The sequence below is a fragment of the Phaseolus vulgaris genome, chromosome 4, assembly GCF_051622355.1.
Source record: "Phaseolus vulgaris cultivar YP4 chromosome 4, ASM5162235v1, whole genome shotgun sequence".
NCBI classification, from domain to species: domain Eukaryota; kingdom Viridiplantae; phylum Streptophyta; class Magnoliopsida; order Fabales; family Fabaceae; genus Phaseolus; species Phaseolus vulgaris.
Genome location: NC_143501.1, coordinates 6,580,129 through 6,592,596, shown reverse-complemented (window position 1 = coordinate 6,592,596; position 12,468 = coordinate 6,580,129). Strand labels below are relative to the sequence as shown.

The 12,468-nt window shown below is 27.2% G+C and overlaps 1 pseudogene; it reads left to right on the top strand.

Moving 5' to 3' along the window:
* The first annotated feature begins 11,735 nt into the window (after positions 1-11,735).
* On the top strand, positions 11,736-12,451 carry LOC137836884 (uncharacterized protein At4g26485 pseudogene; annotated as a pseudogene).
* Positions 12,452-12,468: the final 17 nt, after the last annotated feature.

Here is a 12,468-nt window from a genome sequence, read left to right as displayed (position 1 = left end):
ATGCTTTGCGACTAGGATTTTCACTTTCATCTTTATTTGGTGACCATTTCGATCGCGAATATGTTTAACAACCAATTGTAGTGCTTCTAACGATCGAATTTGTTGATCGCTAAAAGTGATTTTTTATAATGATACCACCAAGTTAGTAATGACTAGCAAATCAATATGTTATATTCAAGGCGTAAGTTTTGATCAACATTATAATATTTTATAAATAAAAATTAACCATTTTAAAATTAAATATTTTGATATTACCATGATGATTAAAGACATTCTTATTTATATTTTTTTTACTAAATAGCATAATGATAATATTTAACATGTAGTAAATCTTATATTGTACATTGTAATAAACAATTTCAATCTCCCTTTAATTTTTTATCCGTGATTTTTGTCTTTTTATTTTGCTCTCAGTTTAGTTCTTATATTTGAAAAAAATTATATTTTTTTTCTAATTTCTCATATTTGTTTATTTTAGTAAAAATGAACTCGGAATGTTCAGTTAAGGTACCATAAAAAACAGTTTAATTAATTAAAATTAAAAAAAAACATACAAAATCAAGATTCCAATAAAAATACCGGTTTTAAAATATAATGAATAAAAATATGAAAAAACTGAAATCGTGAATTAAAGTTAACAAGGGTCAAAACTATAAAATCAATGATACATCAACATGATGTATTAAATATAAAAATTACAAAATAATCGAAAATAAGAGGTAAATTCAGAGATATAAAAAGTAATTTAATAAAAAAAATGAAGAAAAGAAGAAAAGTGTAAGAAAGATTTGTTGAAAAGTGGTGTTGGCGTAAGCATGGGTTTATTTATGGTGTGTGGGTGAAATTTCCAAAGGGTGGTCAGAATGAACAGATAAAGAAAAGTGATACAGTGAGAAATAAAAGAAAGAAAAGCAACGTGTCGAGATCTGAGTGGCCTCACTGTACAGTACCAGGTGACGGAAAGTGGATTGATGGAAAACCCTGTACCGTAGAGGACACGTGTCGGATGGAGAGCGAAGGGTGATAGGAGCATTGGACGCGTGCCATCAAAACGAATCTCAAAATACTGTAGGCAGATTCAACCTCACTCACAATGTCCAATCATAATTCACTTCTATTTTCTAATTTCTTTTCGAATAAAAAATAAATAAATAATCAACTGTATCTGTTGGACTTTACGATCAGATGCTCTTCGATAATGTAATATATTAAGATTAAAAAAAATACACGATAAATTAAATAATTTTATTATTATAAAGTATGCGTATTAAATATCACTCGTCAATAATAAAATTCATTATAAATTAATAAATAAACGCATTAATCAAAATAAATTATGTTTTGTTATAGTAATAATAGCGTCTAAATATTGAATATTCACTTTAATTTAAATATATTTTCAACCGAAAATCAAAATTTAAACAAAAAAAAAATATAATTAAAATAGAAGAATAATTGTTCAATCAGTAACAATAACTAGTGATAATCTTAATAGTACATAACTGTTACTTCACGTTAAAATAGAGATGACAAAATTAAATTTCCCAATAAGATTAATTAGAAAAAGAATTCCCAAGTATAGTTTGAGGGTTTTATTTCCTGAAGTAGCAGTCAACATTATTTATGTTTGAAAATTTATTTTTGGAAAGTTGAATTCACACCTTTATAGTTGCACTCTATATTTATAATTTTTTTTTCAACCAAATTTAGATTTTTTTATCAAACTTTAGAAATATTTTTCTTTTAAGATTTAGGATTTAATGTTTATCGAACACTACGGTTATCTCTCTATAGTTTTATAAATGAATTTCACCGATACCGAAAGGGAATTTTAGTTTCTTTATTCTTTGTAAAGGTGAGAGGGGAAGAAGAAAGGAAAAATAAAATAAATTTAAACAACTTTTTGTAGGAAAAATATATTTTGTAAAATTTAATTAAGAATTGGGAGAATAAATTTGAAACGAGAGGAAAAAAGTTATTTATTTATGGAAGGTTGAATATAATTTTTTTGTGTAGAATTTTATTTTTTTTAAATTGAAAATAGAAGGAAATATAAACTTTGAAAATTAAAAAATAAAAAATATTAAATATTTGAAATATTTTTAAAAAATACAATTGGAAATATTAAATGAAAATATAGGTAGTGTAATCTGTGGGTAGAAATTGTATTAAAAATTGAATTTCAAATATAAAGTGAATAAAAAAAATAAATGTAATGTAATTTGTATATTTAAAAATGGAAAAAAAAATGTTTTGTAGTAAAAAAATGTAGTTATAAATTGAATTAAAATTTGGTGGGTTGGGGGTGGTGTTAGGTTTAATTTGTAAGAGAAGAGAGGAAGAAAAATAAAAAATAATGTAGGTGGAGAATCAATTTGTTATGTTGTTTTGAAATTAAATTTGTATATTACTTGGTTGAAAATAAAAATAATTAATAAATTAAAAATAATTGTTAGTTTTGATTTGGTGCGTTAAAAAAATAAAAGTATTGGTTCTCAGAAAGTAAAAATATATTTCGTACTTAAAAAAGTAAAAATATATATGTTGAAGAAAGATATAAGTATTTACAAAACAAATATAAAATAAGTAATTAAAAATTGTGAGGATGAAGAAAAGAAAAAATAAAAATATTAATAATTATTGAAAAATAAATAATATTAATGTTATTACTATCGATCACACTAAATTAACATAGGATTTTTAAAATTACAATAATATAAGGTTGAATTTATAAACCTAAATTAAGGATAAGAACTGTTATATGGAACTGAAGTTAAAAATACATAAATAATAATGTTAAAGATAAATTAAACAACATATTAAGGGAACATTGCTATGAACGATTTCATTTCATGATTTTTAATAATAATTAAAATTTATGAAGTTGATAGTAAATATTTATATATTTCTTTTAATAAAACAAATTTATCACTTTTATCAAAAAAATTAATTATTTATTACATTCAGTATAATATCATAAAATTAAAATAATATTAATGTGATAGTAAATTATAAAATGATGTCTAATATAAAAAAAATTATAGAAAGGAAACTTAACCCAAAGCTAACGTAATATGCTCACCCTTTAATGTGTATTTTTGGGAAAATTAGTAACCATGTACACATAATGAACAAGATAAAAGGGAGTTTTCTAAAGAAAAATAACCCTTCTAATCGCATTTAAGTTAACCATATAGTAGAAAATTTCATTAATAACATTACACAAAATTTTCGTGCTCAAGTAACTAATTTGTGTAATTTTTATGCTGAAGTAACTAATCTCTGAGTGAAAGATGAATGTTGAAGTAACTAATCTGTGTATTTTTCATGCTCAGGTAACTAATCTGTGAGTGAAAGATGAATGTTCTGCTCAAGATTAGACTCCCAAGAGCACCTTCAAGACAAGTATTTGATTTTTTTATCCTAAAATCAAATAAAATTTACAAGAACATAAAATAATAAAATGAAAAAAAAAATAGATTTGGAGAAAAAAAAAATAGATTTGGAGAGAAAAAAGAAGCAAGGAAGACTTTTTCTTCCTTCACCCTTATAACTTTTAACTACAACACTAAAAAAATTAAATTACTATTTTACCCTTTTTAAAAGTGATTTTCATACTACATGTTCCAGAAATATTCTAAAACAAGCTTTATATAATTTTCAAAACATGATTTGCATAATAGAATTTATGAAACAAAATTTCTACAATAAATCTTTGAACAAGCTTTCAAGAACACGTGAAATATTCTAAAACAATTTGTTTGAAAGTGTTTATAGTCATTTGAATTTGTATGTTAAATATTAGATGACAACTTGTTTACATTGAGTTTAAATTTTATTGAGTGAATTGTGTTGTTTTGATTGAACTTGAGTATTGATAGAACATAATTTGAGTTATGGATGAATTATATATAGTTTATATTAATGATGTCGTAAATAAGAGTTAGAGTGGCATTACTATGATGACGTATGCAAGTAGTAATCAGGAAGGTACTACTAAATGATTGATGCGTGGTGTAAGTATTAAGTTAAGATATTTTATAAATGTGAATTTGTTGTGTATTAAAATTGTTTAGGTGTCATAGATGACACTCACGTCCATGTTAAAGTCCCCATGTTCCTTGTTTTCATGGAAGAAAAGACTGGCCAAATGAAAATGTATTTGTTGCTTGTAATTTTGACATGAAATTCACATATGTTCTTGTCGAATGGGAATGAACAACCTCTGATTCCAGGATATTGAAGAATGTGTTTGTACGAGAGAATCCATTGGTCATTCCGGAAGGTTAGTTGAGTGTGTTTTCAAGTGCAATAAATATTCATTTGGTCACATGACTTATAAGTAATAAGTGTTAATGGATGGTTGTAGGCAAATACTACCTTGGAGACAGGGGGTTTATGCTCAAAGCCCAAGTTATAACTCCATATCGCGGAGTTCGATACCATCTAAAGGAGTATTCTCAAAAAGGTCCACAAAATGCACGCGAATTATTTAATCATCGTCATTCCTCACTAAGAAATGCTATTAAAAGAACATTTGGTGTCCTCAAAAAGCGATTCCCAATTATCGCTAGCGGAACAAAGCCTCATTACTTTGTGGGCACTATGACCGATATTGTTTTAACATGTTGTATTCATCATAACTTTATTTGCGGGGTGGATAATGATGACTCTTTGTTGGAAGAATTTGATCGTGACTTGATGCAAGGAGATATAAATGTGTCACACTCGCAAACTCGTGAGGATGACTATAGGCTTGGGTCACAAATTAGGGATACTGTAGCAAATGGAATGTGGACAGGTTATTATAATAAATAATTTTATGTAATATCCCTAAACTTATATTTATATTGTTGTAAGAACAATTTGTTGGTTTAATGTTGACATTAGACCTTTATTAATCTTTATGTATGGAACTATTTATGTTATTTCAAAAGTTTAACCTTTTTTATTAGGTTTTATCATGGATCGTGGGAAAGGTATTGCTTCAGAGTCATTTGTAGGTATCCATGAACCCAAAAAATGGACTACCGACATGGATTTCTGACTGTTGAATGCCATGATCGATGAGGCATCTATGGGTAACCCCATTAATGGTAGTTGGACGATGCAAGGTTACACAAACATCATTAAATCCCTATACCAGAGTGGATTGGTAAGGATTACAAAAAATAATGTGAAGAACAAACAGAAAAGCCTTAAGGACAGATGGCGTGAGATCCATGATCTATTTAGTGGACTGAGTGGTTTCGCTTGGAATCCAAGCTCAAAAATTTTTGAGGCTGAGAATGAAGTGTGGGATATGTTGATAAAGGTACGTATTCAACTTGATGTTCACTTATCGCACATTAACCAATAATTATGAATATGAGTGTATTTCTTTTCATTAATGAATAGGCAAAGCCCTCAGTTGCAAAATGACACGTTAAGCCCATCAGGCACTACAAGTTGATGGAAGACTTATGGGTGCTTGATCGTGCTACCGATCATGGTGGGAGAACAACACTACAGTCATCAAGTTGAACTCAGTCTCATCGTTTTAGTGTAGATCTTGATTATCACAATATGGAGTACATCCTAGAGGAACCAGAATTTGATGCGACCCAATGTGAAATTCCTCGCTCAATTGATCCTAATGTCGATTCATACAACCCTAACCCTAATTTGACACCCCTATCGGTGCCACCTCAGCCATCCCAACCATCAGGTGGTACTTCCTTATAGGGTCTCAAAAAGAAAAGCCCACATGGTGAACGTCATTGATCTACAATTGGAAAGGCTTAACACAACAAGCTTTGAAGGATTAATTGATATCCTTGGGAGGGGTAGTGATCAGTCAGATAGGTTATGTCATATTACTGAGCGACAAGCCATTTCATCTAAGGTTGTCATTTTGTCATCACAACGAGTAGCTAATGCTACGAAAGAAAATATGCAATATAACAGATGTCATGTTGTTGTAGAAGAAGAACAAAACTCCATATTTCGTGAACACACGTGCACACTCCGCCATAAATCAACTTTCCAATACTCTGAATTTGATATCTGGGAAATATTAGTGAAGATGAACATATAGGATGAAGATATGTTGGATAACTGTTACGACTTCTTGTGTGGTCATCTTAATGCAATAAAACAACTCTTTGGCCCGTCTCTCGAGTGACAAACAAGAAAAGTCGTGAAGATAATGACTACAAGTCCCTAAACTGCGTAAAAATTTGGTTGTATTTTATTATGTATATGTGTTTTTCTTTTTCGAATTTGTAATCTTATTTATGACACGAATCCCTAAACAAATTAAGGACTTCCATGATTCTTGAATGATACATATTTCATTCATATGATTTTTTGAAACATTATTATTATTATTATTATGCATGAAATTTATCAATGAATTTTTCTTTAATAAATTAAAATACTGCATTAATATAAATATTTTTTCTTTTATCAAATTATAGTTCCAATACATTATCTGAAATAATTTGTTCCAGCGAAAATAATCTTTTAATTATGTACAACTATAATTCAAAAAGAAATAATCCACAATTACAACTTTGTTCTAAATAAAGTTTATGATAATCATAAATATGGTCAGACAATTTTACATAATTTATATTTTTCCAAAATTAGCTCGAACACAATATCGGAAAGAGTTCTGATATTTTGACAACCGTGCTCCACTCTACAACCACAATAAATATTAATATTTGTAACAAAAAAAAGAAAAAACAAAAAACTCCTTAATAAAAATACACGCAATACGCAAAAAGTTAGAATTTTTTCAAAATTAACAAAATTATAAATTTCTATAAATGATTAAAATATTAATATTTATTGGGTTGTAGGGTGGAACACTGTTGTCAAATAAACATTTTCGTATTGGAAAGTAATGTTTCAATTGCCAAAAATAATATTTTAATTCAAAACAATTATAATTCACAAACAATCAATCAAATTAATTTTTTAACAACTTTTAAATGCAATGACAAATGTGTAAAGTTACATTTTTATCAATTAAAAATAATACAACTTCAATCACCCATCCCATAACTCACTAATTTTCATAAATTTTTCCTACACGTTCTACTCTATTTACATTAATCCAAACACTCTAACTTTCTTTACATTTTCTTTTCAAATCATCTCAAATCCACTTTCAAATTTTTAATCCCTAATCCAAATCAAAGCATGTGAAGATTTAACCTACCCCATCAAGTTTGAAGCAACTCTTATTTCTTGTTGTTATGAGATGCTTAAATATTTCATAAACACATGGAAGTTTTTGTCTTTGCTTAGATACCACTTCCATCACTATTAGGGAATCAATAGGGACTATACTTCCCTATGCTACAATATAGGAATTAGCATCTGCCCCCCATTATGACCTAACAAACCACCACAAAGGTCACTTCCCTTAGGTCCACATCCCATGCCAAATCCAATCATACATCTTCAATCTTCAACCCAAATAATTACACCACGTGGGGGCTTTTCAATGTGTATGTCACATACAACAAATTCAAGGACAAAACAAATTCCACTAATTTCTACCATATATTATTAACCCCAAATTATACATATACATATACAAACATATTGGGAGGGTGGGATCAAATTATACTAGTATACAAAATTGTTAAAATATACAAAAAAAAATAATAATTTGACTGTTAAATTATAATTTTATATAATTATTATGTCGACTTTTATTAAAATTAAACAATAACAATGTAGTGATAAAATTGTTCATACTTTAATACATCTTAAAAAATATGCGCACACTGATTTAAATTTATGTAAAACGATATATTAAATATTTATAGATTAATACAAAACTATATATATATATATATATATAATTTTTATGAAAAAACTTTTTATTTACTGGTGAGGTTTAGAAAACATAATTCAATTAAAAAGATTTTGAATAGTGTAACATTTAGTAAAAAAATTACATTAATATAATTTGATTTTTAAAATATAAGTAGTTTATAATATCTAAATTATGTCAATATTCACTGTTAAATAGCATATTTATAAAAATTTAAATTATATAAATTTGATATATGTATTCTTCCTGTACTGAGAAATGAGGAGAAGAGTTTTTTATTTCTTGTGAAATATTTCATTTGAAAGTTGTGACACTTCACAATGCCATATTGCAATAGTGCGATAGAAGAAAATGTTTATTTATATAGCATTCTTCATATATATAGCAAAATGTATATGAGTATATGATAAAAACCAAGACACTTTACAGATCTGATCAATTTTTAGGTTATTTGATTTATGTGAAATTGAGTAAAAATAATATTAGAATTTCCTGCAAATCTGTTTGGTATATGAGAGAGGAGAGAAATGAGAAACAAAATAGTGAGACATACTGAAACAAATCCAAAACAATTGATACTTTTACTTATACAGCACCAAGGGCTATGAAGGGCTACTAACAAAATTAAGTAACTCTTTTTTATTTTATTGTTGTGAAAATAGTTCAAACAAATCTAGTAAAGTGGGTACCAACATAAATGAATAAGAAAGGAAAATGAAAAAATTCACAAGAATAATTAACTAGACAGTTAACAAAGTAAGAAATAAAACGTATAGAGAAATCACCTTGATTAAAGTGTTATCGAACTTTAATCTATATTCTTGATTAAAAACTCATTAATGATAGAAACTATAATTCTCAATAAGTTTCTTCTCCAATGAACCCTCATTTATATAAAAAAAAGAGTCAAAATTAACTTTCCTAAGTTAAGCATAAACTAGTGGAGAAGTCATTTAAACAATGTTTCCACACTTGAGCTCGAAATGTCAAATAGATGTATTTTCTTATGACAAACAAAGGAAGTTATTACTGAAGTAAAATAGACAGTCTCATACTCTCTACAAGACATACACATGACGAAAACATATGAAATGGTAAAGATAGATGATCTTGCATCACAAAACAAACTTTAGAATTATCAAATGATTATCTACATCAAAAGGTTTAGGAATCTTAACAAGATTTTACTGAGTCAACCTTACATCCAACTTCTCTCGAATTATATACATTTATCCCCATGTTTAGCAAATTGTTTTCATGTGTAACTCATAATTTGTTTTTTTTACCTATTTCATCTTAATTAAACAACCTCAATTTAATATTTCATCTTCTTTTCATTTTTTATGTGATTTCAATTTTCTTCTCATTACAATATCATAGAGAAAAAGTATAATCATGATAAATAATATGATAGAATAAAAAGAAAAAAAATGTATATAAAGATATAATAACATTAATAGAATGCTATTTCTCACGAATATTATATAATGAATTTCATATATAAATATAGAATCATTATTGAAAAAAATAATCTAATCCTTATCGGAGTGAATTTTGTAGTTTTGGAATAGAATTTCGATATAGAGAAACTAAACATCAATATTATGAAGTATTTAAATAAGTCTTGTAAATGATTATATTTGAATTTAAAAATCTCACCTCCATGAATATATCAATTATGTTTGGTAAGTTGAGGGACACAAACTAGAGCTAGAAAGACTGATGGAAGAAAAAAAGACAAGAAAGGGAAAAAAATGTTTTAATGAATAAAACAACAAGATTTGAAATAAGAGAGGAAGACCATAATTGAGATTGTGAAAACTTGAACTTAATGATAAAGAAGTTCACAACATTCTTAAAGAACAAGAACAAGAACAAGTCTCAACAGTAAAAAGAGTGGAACAAAAAACCAGATCAACCATCAACATTCATATGTTTTATCAACATACACATGTTTTAAAAGTGGTAGGAGTGATCATGTTAGAAAGTTCAGAAAAATCTAAAAAAAGACATGCATGACGTGGAAAGACCATGTCTCAAGCTCTTCTACTACCACAAATAATAGTGATGTGAAAGCTAACTTGGGTCTTCATGGATTATTATCTTGAACTATCTAGGTATATAAATGTAGTAACGTTGTGTAGAAAAATAAATAAACTGAGTTCTATTAGTGTCTTTAGACACTTGAGTAACTTATTTTTTCACAACAATGTATAGTATAAGGGTTGAAACACTAAGTGTTCTATGTTTATTAATTTTTTATTGTTAATAAAAGAAATTCTATTATAATTTATGTTGGAAATGCTTTGAAATTATTACATAAAAATACATTAATATCATTCTTTAAACGAAAGCTACCTATTTTAAATTCATTAGCCATACAACTTCTCTTTAAAATGATATTATTGTCATCAGCAAATTTTGTGTCATAATAAAAATATTCAAATGATTTTATCATTGCAACTAAAACCCCTTCTCTCCCATGCACCTTTACTACTTTGTATTTTGAAGAACACAAACTTTATGCCAAGTTTAAACATATAGCACAATCACTATATTGGCATTTTTAAGTTCTTTCTTCTTGTTTTTATTCTTAATTTTTTTTGACAAAATTGCCATTTCAAAAGAACAATTTACTTTAATTTTTTTATGAAAATAATCAAGAAATTATTAAACTCTTGTATCAATTTTTTCATTTTGTTTAGTCTAACCACTACAAGAAAAACTTGATTTAGCTTCCAAAATTTTGCGTGGGCCATTTGCGGACGCTACTCTCGTCGGCCAAAATGAGTAAAAGCCCACGCAAGATTTACATTGGACGCAAAACGGACGCATATATTGATTTAATTTTTTTTTTTTTTTTTAAATTTTGCGTCGGCCACGGCCCACGCATAGGCGTCGGTTTTGCGTCGGCCGCAGCCCACGCATATGCGTCCGTTTTGCGTTGCCCACAGAACCCACGCATATGCGTCCGCTATAGCCCACGCATGTTTAGAATTTTAAAATTTAAATATTTTTAATGTATAATAAATATTTTAATTTTGAATTCTTTATTATATTTATTTTAGAATTATTTCTTTAATGTTATAATAAATTATTTAATTTATCAATTTTGAATATAAATTAATTAAATTAGATTTATTAAATTAAATAAGCGTTTGATTTAAAATTAATTGACTAAAATAAAATATATATTTAAATTATTTAAATGTTATATAAAATATTTGTTTATTTTAAATATTATTTATTTTAAATTTATTTTATTTATATATTGTCATAACTATTTTATTTTTGAAATTATGATATAAATTAGTTAAATTAAATTTATTAAATTGATGATAATAATATTAAATTTATTAAATATTAATATTAATACTAATAATATTAATAATATGTATAATATGTATAATAATATTAATAATAATATTAATAATAATGTTAATTATAATATTAATTATAATATTAATTATAATGTTAATTATAATATTAATTATAATGTTAATAATATTATTAATAATAATGTTAATAATAATATTAATAATAATTTAATAATATGAGTATAATTTATTTTATTATTATTAATAATAATTATATTAATATGTATAAATTATATTAATAATAAGTATAATAAAAATGATAATATAACCAAACAATTTGTTTGGTCTAGTGGTTAATGCCTTCCTGGACTTGAGTTCAAATCCTGGCTGTTGCAGTTTTCTTGGAATATTAATTTGGGGGCTTGGTTTGGAGTCCTATGACTTGGGTTCGATTCCTATCTCCTTCTCCAAAACACTTGGGAATTTCTCTAGACACCAATGTGTGTATATATATTCACTCTCCTCGTGGTTATTCTCCTCACTCTCAAGCAAAAGTTTGTACTGATTTGGGTTGTAACGTGTTTTCAATGGAAAAGAAAAGCATATCTCATTATTCTAGCTCTCAAAAGATTTTGCTAGTGGGTGAGGGAGATTTTTCATTCTCACTATGTTTGGCTAGGGCATTTGGCACAGCCAAAAACATGGTTGCTACCACTTTGGATACCAGAGGTACATTTTGAACTATATTGAAGCTGAAACATTGTGTATGTACATGATGCATGCATGCAACTTTTGCAAACATATAAACTAATTCATTATTCTTAATTGAATACACCAATCTTTTAAGGGTCTTTAATGGTGAAGTATGCAAGTGCATCAGAAAACATGAAGGAACTTGAGGTTCTTGGTTGCACCATTGTGAATGAAGTTGATGCAACCAAAATGGCCGAACACCCACTTCTCAAACATCAAAAGTTTGATCGCATAATTTATAATTTTCCTCATGCTGGTTTCGTCGGTCGTGAAAATTGTATCTTCCAAATAGAGTAAGTTATGCAGAAGATATGCAATGTATTCAATTGTTTTATTTAGCTGTATATGTCATTCACATTATGTATATATTCCACTTAAATGCAGGCTTCACAAGAACTTAGTGAGGGGATTTCTGCAAAATGCTAAACGTATGCTTACTTTTTTTGGTGAAATCCATATTACTCACAAGACAAAGCATCCTTACACTCTGGGATATCAAGATGTTAGCAAGTGGGGAGAACTTGGTGTTCGTTGGAGAAGAAGAGTTTGATAAAGGTCTTTATCCTG